Source organism: Mustelus asterias, chromosome 18 (assembly GCF_964213995.1).
Source record: "Mustelus asterias chromosome 18, sMusAst1.hap1.1, whole genome shotgun sequence".
NCBI classification, from domain to species: Eukaryota; Metazoa; Chordata; class Chondrichthyes; order Carcharhiniformes; family Triakidae; genus Mustelus; species Mustelus asterias.
Window position 1 is genome coordinate 80,044,908 of NC_135818.1, and position 15,195 is coordinate 80,060,102.

Consider the following 15,195-nt stretch of genomic DNA (forward strand, 5'->3'; position numbering starts at 1 on the left):
AGGCATTGCACCCCATCTTGGGCTTGACGTGATGCTAAGTTATAACCACTAACGCTTAGATCATCAAACGTTATGATCACTGGTACTTAACCAGTACATCAACCTTTGTGTTGTAGATCTAAGCACTCTTACTCAATGAAATCCAATAAGTTTCCCTACTTTCTTTTCCTTCTTTGCAAACTGAGCCATTTAAATCTTTCCATTAATCAATTTCTGGTAAATTGGTATTTCCAACTACCATAATTGGTCTCTTAATAGTCCTTATTTTACCCCAGATCCTCACCCCTTAACCAGGGGTGAGGATCTGAAGCATACTCCAGTCATAGTTTATCTGTTAAAATTGATTACTTCTACACCAAAGTGATTTTGTATGTCCTTTTCTTAGCATATTTTCAAGTAGCTATGCTCAATCGTTGGAAAGGTTACTTACATTAGCCAAGTAGGTGGCCAGAGAACAAGTTATGGAAACAGTTGTGGTAGGGTGTAAGGCAAGTACTTTCTTTTGCAGAATCATTGACCTCGGCATTGAGTTGCCAGTATATGCAGATTTGTTGTGGGCCTTCCAAAAGAGAAAGTGGATATGCCAGAGTGGAAGACTTTGAATGCATCTTGGAGCAGTAACAAATGTGACTGCTCCCCTGAAGTTGGCTTCATTGCTTTTGGTTACTGAAGAGTAATTTCCAAGACATCTCTCCTGGTACTTTTAGTGTTCGGTCATTTCCAGAAAATTTACGTGAGGCCACTGGGTGGCTATTTGACGAAGGGTGCAGGTTGGACCCTTTTGCGATGGACCAATTGGTTTAAGAGTTCTTCTCTGGCCTGTTTCTATGCACATTGAACCATTCCAGCTCTTTGTAGTAAGCACATCAATGGTTAATGCTGGCTGCACAGCCATTACTCCAAAGTACTATGGCTTCCATTCATTTCCTCTGTGTTGTCACTCGTGATGCAGCAGCATGCAGGTACTTAGGAAAAACATCCACGAGGTTCAACAGGGAACTGTTTGTATTCTCTCAGCCAGTAAACACTAGGTGATCTAGATATGGTACAACAAGCCGATATCAGCGACAGATTGGTAGCTATCTGACAAAGCCAAAGTTGAACATTATGCCCCTTAAAAAGTGTACAGCAGATCTGTAGGAAGGAAAACTAGTCTGCAAACAGTAAAATAAATGAGTCCACCTACTCACCTGAATCAATGCAGACATCTAATCTGCAACCAGCTGCCCCACAGATCACAATCAGGATTTTAAAACATTTGAACAGCACAGAAGCAGTGTACAATTTTACAAACTGTAATCTTCTCAGTTCACATGTCAACTTGGACTCAAATTCAACACTTTCCCTACACGGCAAATTTTGGGAAAAAACTTTTTTTTCAAAGCTGGTATTTTGTTGCAGCAGCCTTGCCTTTCAACAAAAATGAACATTAAAGTCCAAAAGGATGAAACCGTACTTTTCAGCCTCTACAGTGCAGGTAAACCAAGCACAGTATTAAACCATCAGTAGCAGGGAGAACTGAGCTACACAGTACTAAATTAAATTGGAAAATAAAATACAACGGACGGCAGGTGTAATTAAACAGCTTTCTCAGGGGCAGGTTTGGAGATAGTGAATGACAAGAGCAAGGCACAAATGATTTTTAACCACCTAAACACCAACATTATAGCTTTGAAATTATTATGTACACTTAGATAAGTAACTTTTCTGCATATTGTGCTATTATAGCAAAGCCATACACTTCAATTGCATACATATTGAACAATTAGATAAAGCAGCAACACTTATAGTAACTTGAATAGGTCTGTTCCACCACTGTTCAATTACTGATTTGATTTGTCACATTAGTACACCGTGAAAAGTATTGTTTCTTGCGCGCTGAACAGACAAAGCATACCATTCATAGAGAAGGAAAGGAGAGAGTGCAGAATGTAGTGTTACAGTCATAGCTAGGGTGGAGAGAAAGATCAACTTAATGCAAGGTAGGTCCACTCAAGTGTCTGATGACAGCAGGGACAAAGCTGTTCTCGAGTTGGTTGGTATGTGTCCTCAGACTTTATCATTTTTCCAACGGAAGAAGGTGGAAGAGTGCATGTCCAGGATGCGTGGGGTCCTTGATTATGCTGGGTACTTTTCTGAGGCAGTGGGAAGTGTAGACAGTGTTAATGGGTGGAAGGCTAGTTTGAGTGATGGACTAGGCTTCGTTCACGACCCTTTGCAATTTCTTGTGGTTTTGACAGCGTAGGAGCCATACCAAGCTGCGATACAACCAGAAAGAATGCTTTTTATGGTGCATCTGTAAAAGTTGGAGTCATAGTGGACGTGCCAAATTTCTTTAGTCTGAGAAAGTAGGGGCATTGGTGGGCTGTATCTATCTTGTCAGCATGGAGGGACCAGGACAGGTTGCTGATCTGGATACCTAAAAACCTGAAGCTCTTGACCATTTCTACTTCATCCCCATTGATGTAGACAGGAGCATGTCTTCCACTACGCTTCCTGAAGTCGATGACCATCTCCTTCGTTTTATTTATATTGAAGGAGAAATTGTCGTCGCATCAGTTCACCAGATGCTCACTCTCTTTCCTGTACTCTGTCTCGTCATTGCTTGAGATCCGACCCACTACTGTGGTATCATCAGCAAACTTGAAAATCAAGTTGGAGGGAAATTTGGCCCCACAGTCATAGGTGTGTAACGGACCGAGGACACAGCCTTGTGGGGCACTGGGGTTGAGGATGACATGAAGGAGGTGTTACCTATCCTTACTGATTGCAGTCTGTGGGTTAGGAAATTCAGGCTCCATTTGCAGATGGAGGAACCGAGCCCCAAGTCACAGAGTTTCGTAGGAATAATGGTGCTGAAGGCTAAGCTGTAGTTGAGAAATTGGAGTCTGACATAGGTGTCTTTGTTATCTAAGTGTTCCAGAGTTGAGTGCAGGGCCAGGGAGATGGCGTCTGCTGTGGACCTGTTGTGGCCTCTAGGCGAACTGTAGTGGATCCAGGCAATCTGGGAGGCCGGAACAGATTTGTGGCATGACTAACCTTTTGAAGCACTTCATGATGATGGATGTCAGAGCCACCGGATGATAGTCATTAAGGCACACTGCTTGGCTTTTCTTTGGTACAGGGATGGCGGTCGTCTTGTTGAAGCAGATAGGGAGTTCAGATTGGTGTAAAGGGAGGTTGAAGATGTCTGAATACCCTCGCCAACTAGTCCGTGCAGGATCTGAGTGCTCGTCTTGGTACCCCCATCAGGACCGGTCGCTTTCCGCAGATTGACCTTCAAGGAGGTTGCTCGGATGTCTGCAATGGTGACTTGGTTTGTCCTAAGCTTCTGGGGTGGAGGGCATGCTCTTGCTGATGTCTTGCTCAAAATGGGCAATAGAACACTGAGCTCATCAGGAAGGTGTGCATTGGTGCCAGTGATTTTACATACCTTCACCTTGTATCCTGTTTATGTCTTGCAGACCTTGCCATAGTCAGCTGGAGTCCGTGTGGCTAGCCTGGGACTCTAACTTGGTCTGGTACTGTCTAAGATCATGGCTGATCTAAATGTCGCCTCCATCTATCTACTTTGGTTCAGGAATACCCTTGATAAACAAAAATTTAAATTTCCAATTGATCTACCCTTATGGGAGAGTTCTAGACTTCCACTACCCTTTGTAAGCTCCCTGACAGTATCTCAAAATTACAATCTACAGTTGATTACAAGAAAATAAGATATAGGGTGGCACCTGACATTATCTCAAAATTACAATCTACAGTTGATTACGAGAAAATAAGATATAGGGCGGCACGGTAGCACAGTGGTTAGCACTGCTGCTTCACAGCTCCAGGGTCCTGGGTTCGATTCCCGGCTCGGGTCACTGTCTGTGTGGAGTTTGCACATTCTCGTGTCTGCGTGGGTTTCCTCCGGGTGCTCCGGTTTCCTCCCACAGTCCAAAGATGTGCGGGTTAGGTTGATTGGCCAGGTTAAAAAATTGCCCCTTAGAGTCCTGAGATGCGTAGGTTAGAGGGATTAGCAAGTAAATATGTGGGGATGGGGCCTGGGTGGGATTGTGGTCGGTGCAGACTCGATGGGCCGAATGGCCTCCTTCCGCATTGTGGGGTTTCTATGATTCTAGGATTGAATGGATGGATTCATTGTGCCAATAAAGTGTACTGGAAACTCTACATTTCCAATATCAAGTACAGCAGCTCTGGTATAGTGCCCACTTTACATTTTAAATTACTTTCTTCAATCAAAATGGCTTGTTCCAAAAATAATGACTATTTTTGAACAGTGGATTACTAATTATTTCCATGTTTTTCTTCTTGGCTTGTGAATTAATTCTGGCAAATCACCAACTTGCATAACCTGAATGATTCAAATTGTACCTTTAATCAAACTACGACAGGCTTGGGAATTTGGGAACTATTGGCCAGGTTCTGTTTCTGGAACAACCTATTATGAATACTCAATTTCAATATTGCAGTGTTAGCCACTTTGAAAAGCTCTCATGTTCTACTCTCCATAAATTTGAAATTGTGCCAAAACTCTGCTGCCTTTATTCTAATCCCATCTCTGCTCTTTGAACCTACTTTCCACTCCAATATCACCACGATTTAAAAATTCTGATCCGCATTTCCAAATTCCCTCCATCGCCTCGCCCTCCCCATTTCTCTCACCTTCTGCACCACTACGACCGTGAGAGATCTCTGCACTTCTTCAATCCTGGCCTCTTTCATATTCTGACATTTTTATCATTTCACCACTGGTGGCCATGTCTTCAACTGCCTGGATCCAACCTCTTATACCTCAGCCTCTATTTCCCACTTGTCCTTTAACATGCTCCTTACAAGTCTCTCTCTTGAGCAAGCTTTAAAATCGACTGTCCCAATAACTTGTGGCTCGGTATCAAATTTTGCAAAGTGCCTTGCAACGTTTAGTTACACAAAAGGCACTATACAAATGCAATTTGTTGTAGGCAAAATCAATTTAAATGTTCCAGTTTCACCAAGTTCTACCTTAAAGAACTATGAAAAGTAGTGTTTATTGTTGCAACGTGGGTATCACTGCCAAGGCCACATATATTGACCATCCCTCGTTACCCAGTGGACTTTCTTGAAGAAATCGAATTGCTGGGTCACTTTAGAAGCAATTAAACCTCAACCAAGTATTATGGAACTGGAGTCACATCTAGGCAATATTAAGTGGGTTTACAGGTTCCCTTCGCCAAGCAATTGTGGACCAACTGGCCCGAATTCAGCAATATTTTTCTTATTTTGTTTTATTGTCTCTCCGTGTGGCTGTTGGACAGGGTGGAGGAAATAATGGAGGGAGGGAGGAGTTTAATCCCGATGTTCTGGCGATCAGGAACATTGGGCAGACTTGGTGCAGCAGACGGTCTTCTCCAGCCCATCAATTCTGTAAATGCTGGGAATGGAGGGGAAAGTTTTTCAAAAGCTTTTCAGAAACGAAGGGTATTGTTTTTGGCTCAGTAATTCACATTTAGATAAAGCCATTAGACAAACGTCTAAGATTTGGTACAAGAGGATGGAACGGGGACTTCCACTGACCTCAGTTTATAAGCAACATTGTATCACAAGGTTTATCTTTTCCATAAGAGAGATACCTGGAATTATGATTTAAAACAAACATGATCCGAGTTCTAGATTGTACTTTACCGATCTTAGTTTACCTTTTGTGCAGAAGCAACCCAGGTGCAAGTGTTTTTTTTTCAAGTCTACGTGCACCAATGCAAGTTATTTTTGGTGGGGGGGGGGGGGGTAAGATAAAACATCAAGTCCCAAGGTTAACTTTGCGCAAGTCAAACTAAAGTCAGGACACACCCAAGCAAAATATTTTCTTTCAAAATTCCTCATTACTGGAAGGCAAGTGTAATATATTGGATTCAAGCAGTTTACAAAACTCCCAAATACAAATGTGTTCATCCACTCCTCCTCCAGCTCAAAGTTCAAAGCATCCCCATTATGAATACTGATGAGTGGACAACAATTCCTTAGTTAAGTACAGAGACTAAGCTAATAAAATGAATGAAATGCTCAAGTTCTGAAGTTTAAGATACACCCTAAAACACACAAGGCATGGAATGATTACTTTCCACCAGAGGTTTCTAGGCCACTTAAGCCTCGTTAATTCTTCACTTCATAGAATTATTCCACTACATTTTGGCAATCTAATGGCATCATCTGGAGCAAAGTAGCGCTCTGCCAGCTAAAGTGCCCCAACATTGGTTCAGGATGTAGGATCATCGAATCCTACAGCTCAGGAGGCAACTTTTTTGGCTCTTCATGCCGGTTTTGGCTGGTCTAACCCAAAGTAGTCCCACACCCCAGGGTTTTCCTCCCAAATCGTGCAAATTAGTCCCCGTGAAGTAAATGTCAAATTGTCTTTTGAAGGCGTGTGGGGAATCCACGTCCTTCACCTTTTTAGGACGTGTGATTGGTTCTCAAACTTATTTAAAAAAAAATAAATTCCCTTCATTTTCCCTCACTTTCTTATTCCACTTATTTTAAACCTACGACTGCTGCTTATCCACCCACTTATCCCCAGCCTAGCCAACTGTCTTCTCAAACCACAATGTAGAGATGCCGGCACTGGACTGGGGTAAGCACAGCAAGAAGTCTCACAACACCAGGTTAAAGTCCAACAGGTTTATTTGGCAGCACAAGCTTTCGGAGCGCTGCTCCTTCATCATCACCTGATGTTGTGAGACTTCTTGCTGTTCTCACCCCACACCAGTGCTTCAGGACTACATAAAAATTATTTGTCTTTGACTTTCAAATGTTCTGTGAATTATGGGCAAAGTATCACGAGCATCCCGTTCTTGATAAGGAAACTTTTGTATGATTTGTAGATTTAAGCTTTGTACCTTCCTCCCACAGTGCCGTGGCCTCATGAAGGCCAAGTACACAACCAGATTTTTAAAAAAACACCCATGAATTGTTTGTTTAATGTTTGTGGCCTACAACCTGTTCCTCTGGCCTTAAACAAAAATTCAAAGGGAAATTCAAAGGGGGATCTAATATTAAGAATAAACTCAATGACATTGACTGGAGAATGTGGAGAACTCTCTCTCTCTCCAGCAGCAGATGCTTTCTCTACAGTTTTCCATTTATGGTTCAGCTTAATCAACATTCTAAGCGGAACGCATTAAAAAAAATTCTCCAGTTCCAGAAGCATCCAACGGATCGAAATAGCAGGGACCATTTTACATTTTAAAAATGCACTTAAATGAAGTGACTCAAAATGGCACTGCAGGGCTGTTCCACTGAAAGGCAGAATAAATGCCACCACACTGTCAGATGCTCACTACCAACCTGTCATGCACTTCACTACGACTGGTGTGTGCGCCTTTGTGCTCAGTTTATAAGGGAACTAAAAAAATGTGTACATGCCAACACTTGACTCTCACAGGCTCCTATCCACTCTGCACATTTTCCATGCTGAGCGTCAAAGCGACGCAAAGGAGGCTCAGCTGAAAGTGCCGTTAAGTTGGCTGGAGGAGAACACACTATACTGCTCTGCAGTGCGAATCCATCAGCATTGGAGCTGGGAGATCTATGGCCTGGATAATGCAAAACAAACCCCATCCAAAAAACTGGGTCCCGTTTATTGAGGCAAACACGCGATACGTTGTGGAGTGTCGCTGCTAATATCTCATTTGACACATGGCAATGCAATAGTGAAGTAGGTGCTAATACCACTGAGTATTAAACAGTTTTCTTTCCTTAGAGACATATCCCTGGGTATTAGAGAGTTGGCATGCCTGATATTATTAACTAACTAATTAACTATTAATTACACTAAACGTCAGTTCTCTCAAATTACTCCAGCCACCAAAACTCAAAGGCATGACTGTCACACAATTAACAGCTTATTAGGAATGGGGTTGTTGGTGTATATAGCTGTATATTTACTCTCTTGGCTTCTAAGAATCATTGTATTCTTTTGATTTGTGGTATTAGAATTCAGTAAAGATAAATGCTGAGTAGCACAAGTGCAGCTTCTTCATCATATTGGACTTGAATTCAACTAGGTATCAGTTGGCCGAAGCAACTCCATGATGGATGAGAGGCATGCCTGAGTATATCAGCAACCCAGTGTTTGTGAAAACATGCAAACTCTCGCTTTCTGCAGCTGAAGATGGCCCTAGAACTGAACAAATTCACAAAGTTGCAGACATCCTGCCTACCACACAACTGAGCAATGTCATGCATGAAGACATTCAGTGCTGCTGCGATGCCAGGGACAAAGGCTGTATGCCCCAGTGATTGGCCAACTTAAAAAAAATCATTCATGGGATATGAGCATCGCTGGCTAGACCAGCATTTATTACCCATCTCTAATTGCCCTCAAGTGGAGGGGAGCTGCCTTCTTGAATCCTGGCAGTCCCTGTGGTGTAGGTACACCGTCCCAGGATTTTGACCTAGCAACAGTGAAGTAATGGTGCTACATTTCCAAGTCAGAATGATGAGTAGCTTGGATGGAAGCTTGCAGGTGTCTGTTGCCATTGTCCTTCTAGATCGTAGTGGTCGTAGGTCTTGAAGGTGCTGTCTAAGGAGCTCAAGTAAATTCCTGCAAAATTCCTTGGATTCTGGAAATGTTCCAATGGATTGGAAAAAGGGAGAAAGGCAGAAAGTAGGAAACTATAGATCAGTTAGTTTAACATCTGTTGTTGGAAAATTGTTGGAATCCGTTATTATGGAAGTCACTGACCTGAAACATAAGCTGTGGTTCTCTGTCTGCCGATGCTGCGGTTCTCTGTCTGCCGATGCTGCTAGGCTTGTTAATTAGTGAGGCGGCACGATGGCACAGTGGTTAGCACTGATGCCTCACAGCACCTGGGATCGATTCCCGATTTGGGTCACTGTTTGTGAGGAGTTCTCACATTCTCCCAGTGTTTCCTCCGGGTGCTCTGGTTTCCTCCCACTGTCCAAAGATGCGCTGGTTAGGTGGACTGGCAATGTTAAATTGCCCCTTTGCGGCAGGGGGACTAGCTACGGTAAATGCATTGGGTTATGGGGATAGGACCTGGGTGGGATTGTGGTCGGCGCAGACTCAATGGACCGAATGGCCTGTAGGGATTCTATGATTCTAGTTCTAACATTGTTTTTATTGCAAATTTCCAGGACGTGCAATAGTTTGCTCAAGTACAGCCAGTCTTTCTAATTCCTCCTCTATCATTTTTTTTAAGCCCATCCAGTGTCTCAACAACCTCCTCTTTCACTACTACTTTGGCAGCATATTCTTCCTTGGTAAAGACAGATGCAAAGTACTCATTTTCTACCTCAGACAATGCTCTCTGCCTTCTTCTCTTTCTGATCCCCAACTGGCCGCACCGTTGCTTTTGCTACCCTTTTACTATTTACATGCATAAAGATGACTTTTGAATTCCCTTTTATCAAGGTTGCTCTTCCCACCCCCTTCAAGTACTTGAGCCTTTTAACTTCACACGCTCATATATCAAATGGAAAGCTTACAACACCAGACAGGAAGATCATAGATCAGCCCTGGGTGGAAAAAATTAAAACGAAAACCACCCACAAATCATTTCCCACATTTCGGTTGTTTATGCAATTTTCTATTAATGTATATATGAGACACAGAGACTTTTATATGCACACAGACATACACACACACACTTCTCCCTTTAAATATAGCATTGAGAGAGAAAAAACTAAGCTACTTTTGTCAAGATGTCTGTATATTAAACAGAGCCAAGGCCACGGGGAATCCTGATTGATCAAACTCAAGATCTGCTTTCCAGACTATCGAGATGTATTTTTGACTTACCTTTGGTGCCTTGGAAAAATTAAAGCCCAAGGCAAACTCCTTTGAATCTTACTCTGCTCATTTCAAAAAGAGCTGCTTTTCCAAAGTGCATCACTTCTAAGCATTCTACAGGACAGAATACTGTAACCAAAAAAACAAGGAACTGTAGCACAGTAAATTCTGCAAGAAACTATTTCTAAAGCAGAGAAGGTACATGACACCTGTAATTTCCAAGATACAGCCAAGGCTAATTCTCCCACTATAGGAGGGGTAAATTTAAATAAAACCACACTTCCTGAAAGCTGCACGTTCCCACTTTACACTCCCCATGGCAGATTAAACATATACATGCATGCCATCTGCTAATATCAATTGATAATCTGTTGAGATGGTCCACAAGACGGTGCACTGTGTTGATATCTCAAACGCTTGCTTGAAACAATGTTTTGTTAGACATTGTAGACACCCAGTGCCACAGAAAGCCCTGCCCCCCTGACACTGCAAGCTCAGATGTCAAAGCAACAATTGTAAGTGGGGTTTGCACATGGACATCGGGAACTTGCCATTCGCAAATTTTCAATCAGACCTTCCCCAATGGATAAGGAATACTGGTAAGGAAGGCAACCAGGAATTTACAGCAAGGAGGCTTCAGTCAGGCTTTAAGTTTAGCCTTTTCACTTTCAATACAGCCGTGGTACTGATGTCTCTGGTGTAGAGCCTGCACCTCGAGTGAGTGTTTTCCTGCAAGGCAAATACATCAAATCCTTTCTCCCAAGCATCATTTAATGCCTTTCGTTACCCATCTTGCCCGGACAGGTGCAGCTCCAACAGCACTCAAGAAACTGGACATCATCCAGGACAAAGTAGCCTGCATGACTGGCACTACATTCACAGCCATCCACTCCATTCATCACCAACGCTCAGTAGCAGCAGTGTGTACTATCTACAAGTACTGCAGCAATTCCCCAAAGATCTTAGACAGCACATTCCAAACACATGACCACTTCCATCTAGGGCAAGGGCAGCAGATATATGGGAACACCGCCATCTGCAAGTTCCCCTCCAAGGCACTCTCTCCTGACTTGGAAATATATCGCCGTTCCTTCGCAGTCACTAGGTCAAAATCCTGGAATTCCCTCCCTAACTGCATTGTGGGTCAACCTGAACTACAGCGTTTCAAGGCAGTAGCTCACCACCACCTTCTCAAGAACTAGGGATGGGCAATAAATACTGGCCAGCCAGCAACACCCATGTCCCATGAATGAAAAAATAAATAAATTTTTGATCATGAGTTCATTGCACTGAATGTATCCAGTCACTGTACTATATCTTGCTGTTCTAATACACTAACTAGTCCACTTTCAAACATGGATTTCATTATATTCTTAGTCTGCTTCTATTGGCAGTGGCACGGTGGCACAGTGGCTAGCACTGCTGCCTCACAGCACCAGGGTCCCGGGTTCAATTCCGGCCTTGGGTCACACTTTGAGGAGTTTGCACATTCTCCCCGTGTCTGCCTGGGTTTCCTCCGGGTGCTCCGGTTTCCTCCCACAGTCCAAAGATGTGCGGGTTAAGTTGACTGGCGATGCTAAATTGCCCTAGTGTCAAGGGGATTAGCAGGGTAAATATATGGGGTTACAGGAATAGGGCCTGGGTGGGATTGTGGTCAGTGCAGACCCGATGGGATGAATGGCCTCTTTCTGCATGGTGGGGGTTCTATTCTATAAGTACATTGTAATCAGCTTCCATTTAATGACCTGGCAAAGTGCTGTTGTGTATTAATTGGAATACCACAAATTATCTTGTGTGTTTGAATGATTTGGAACGCAAAACTAGATTACCAATAGAGGACAATGTTGATGAGAAAAAGAGATATTTTTCACCATGTCAGCAAGAACTTCAGTACAAATTAGATACCCATGAACACCAACAGAGTGAATCATGGCAAGACACTTATTCAACTGGTTCATTTAACAAGCTATATTTAGTGGTGTCTGAGAGAACCTGTACGAACCTGGTCAGAAAGTGAACTAACATCCTTCCTAACAAATAGCAGGCAGAAGCTTGACTGAAACGTGCTTGCCCCTTTCTCCTCAGTCAGAGTGGGAACCATGTGTTTTAGAAGGGGGAATAGAGAGGGGGACTAGGGGAAACAAAATCAGTTGCAGGCACACAAGAGGTAATATTGGAATTTCTGATGTAAAGCTAAAAAGCTCTTTCAGCTCACGGGCATGAGGTAGGGTCAAGAATACTTAGGCTGGCAGCAACTTAAAATCGCTTGTGATCAGACATCAACATTTCAGGTTGCATTACCCAAGACAAATACTCGCAAATGCACCGTCAGGAACTGAGTTTTCAAACCACAGTGAACAATGGAATAAATCTTTCTGAAAGGCCCCTGTCTGCAGTAATCTAGGCAGTCTCAAATGGGTTGTTAGCATATGTGGGCCTGGTAGGAATTCAGCACATACCAGCAATAAGGTGACTCAGAAATCAAAGTATGGAGGACGGTTGTGGGAAATGGAATGTCACATACTACAGCAGGACTACTCCAACGTTGGACTGAAGCAGGAAAATCTGTCAGTCTAAATAAACTGTTCTGCACTTTACCTGGCAGTCTCCAAATACAGTAAGAAGTCTCACAACACCAGGTTAAAGTTGAGACTTCTTACTGTGCTTACCCCAGTCCAAAGCCGGCATCTCCACATCAAGTCTCCAAATAGTCAACAAATGCTTAAAGCAAAAGTACCCCCAGCTCCCAACTTCTACTACCCTGACTCAGTCTGATTTAGTTTATGAAAAAATAAACATGCTAATACCAAACATGCTCAGAGAAACAAAAAAGCATTCGAGCTTTATAAACCCCAAGATACTCTTCCTCCATAACGAGACACTTCTGGGTGGTGCTTCGAACATATTCTAATCTGTCATTAAATATTTAAAACTGGAAACTATTGTTCGAGAGAGAGGTTGAAGACAGGAAGGAGAGGTAAAGCAGGAAGAAAAGTGATGCTGGAAAATTTACTCCAAAGGCTAGCCGCCAATACTCGAGGCATCACTCATACATTAGAGCTCTCTCACACATACAGCACCATCCAGTGGCACTTTGGTGTTTCTGCTCCCCTATCAACCAATTTAAATCTACACTGCGTTTAACTTGGAAAAATATCAATCGGTAAAGCTGCAATGACTGTGGTATTGTTCAAAGTTAAAAATGTGACAAGGTCACTTTCCCTCCCTTCTGCTATGCTGCTCTGCTAGATTTCCCACAATACAATAAATGCACAAAGCACAACCTTTAATTTAACTAATCAGATTAAACCTTTTTTAAAAGCAGACAACTCAGTTGTAATCTTAGAACAAGATTAAACCAAATGCATCCTCGCTCACAAGCTTAAATACCAAATGATTTCCTATTTATACTCTGCGCATAAATCATAATTAAAGGATCAAGTGTCTTTCCAAAATTTAAACAAACATTTCTATAGGACCTCTTAATGTACAAAGAAATGTCTCAGGCCTTTACAGGATGGTGAGCAGCAAATGAATGGAATTGTTGAGGAGGAAGCAAGAGAAGACGACACACACGTCATCTAAAGAAAACCGATCTTTTAATAATTCTCTGAATTAGCTTCTGTTCGGCAGGTCAGATTGTTGGAAACTGGCAGCGAGCCACCTCCTGGCATCGACAAGACCGCATTCAACTCCAGTCACTGTAATTAAATTTATAGATCCAACATCTCCATTGTCCCTCCAAGAGCAGGAAGCTGGATCCAGCATAAACCAAAGTACGGATTCCCGAATGTGACAGAAACAAGTGGCAGCACTTGTAGAAAAGGCAAGACCCACTGGACAGATATGGTGGGACTGACTAGAGAGACGAGGAAGCATCCATCAGGCAGTGACATACTTCCATTTTATAAAATGTACAAATTGCAGAGAAAAGGAAAGACTCAGTGGTTTGAAACTTCAGTTCTTATTATGTATCTGTATGTTTTGTTTTCTAAGATTTGGTGGAAACTTACACATTTTAGGATTCTTGGAATATGTAGCATCTTAAATCTTTCATTTATGGAAGAGCACATAGTATGATGAAATTAAAGAATAAAGTTGAGAGCAGTATCAACCCATAGTTGATGCACTCCTGCTGAACTTTATTTTTAAAGCATATCTCATATGGAATCCGTGAGTGCTTTTAGAGAGAGAGGACAGATTCATTGAAACCATCAGGCAATGAGCAGCATTGGAAGTAGAGTTGACAAGGCAATTCAGACTCAATTTATAACTTGGATGAAATGTACCCAGACTTAACACTGGAGCAAAGAAAGACGTAGAAATGTACAAGCAATTTGGTGAAGGCCACTTGCTGAAAGCACATTCCACACGCTTCAGCATCAGAGGCCTTTAGATGGGGAGTCGAAAACCTGGAACTCCCTACATAGCAGCAATGTGGGCATACCTGCACCACAAGGACTGCAGCAGCTCAGCATCGTCTCAAACGCAATTAGGGGTGGCCAATAATTGCCTTCACTCTTTACATTCAATGAACGAATAAACAAAAAGAGAACATTGTTGCTTCTGCTCCTCCACCCCAATCTAAGAATTTGCCAGAAGAACAGCACCACTATTATCAGGGTCCACTCATGAACACTTACATCATCCAACAGTAAAACGTGCAGGCTTTACTGGATTGTCCGAGTTCTGTTTAAACATTTTAATACTGAACATGATTACATATTTGTGAACCATCAAGATGCACCAGCAGACAATATAAACTAATTACTAGGAAATACATCCCGTGGTTCACACTCTGCTGATTTCAAAGCTGGGCTGCCACAGAAACAACCAAAAGGCAAGATGCCACACTATCTCAGGGGTACAACTTCATCTGAAACACTAACTGTCGCTTAGCAGAACAATGGTGGGGACTCAAACAGAAAGCTTTGGAAATACTCAGTAGTCGGACAGCGTCTGTGAACAGGAATAAACAGGTAATGTTTCAGGTCTGTAATCTTGCATCCGAGTTCTCGACATTAACTCCCCTCTCTCTCTCCACAGATACTGCCTGGCTTCATGAGTATTTCCAACACTTTCTACCTTTATTTCAGATTTCCAACACATAGTATTGTGCGTTTGTTATAGTGGTAACTTGCTGTTGAGAATGGAAGGGTGAAGGTTTGCCTTGGAACTGCAGTCTGACAGAGAAGGGGAGATATTATAAACGAAGGATACAAACCGAATCCTGACCAGTGATAGTCCAGGTCGTTCCTTTTCAATTTTAAGATCACAAAGTCAACATAACCTGACCCTATGAACCATCAGACAATCTGAACACACTTTTCAAATCTCAAATATTACCTCTCGATGCTCATGCATCACTTGCACCCAAAAACTGAAATGCTTCACTGTGAAGGATGGTG

General features: G+C 42.6%; 1 protein-coding gene across 1 annotated transcript in view; it reads right to left on the reverse strand.

Annotated features, from left to right (window-relative positions):
- sptlc2a (serine palmitoyltransferase, long chain base subunit 2a) overlaps window positions 1–15,195 on the reverse strand; it is a 117,816-nt gene that overhangs the window by 40,456 nt on the left and 62,165 nt on the right. The gene's annotated exons all lie outside the window — the stretch shown is intronic.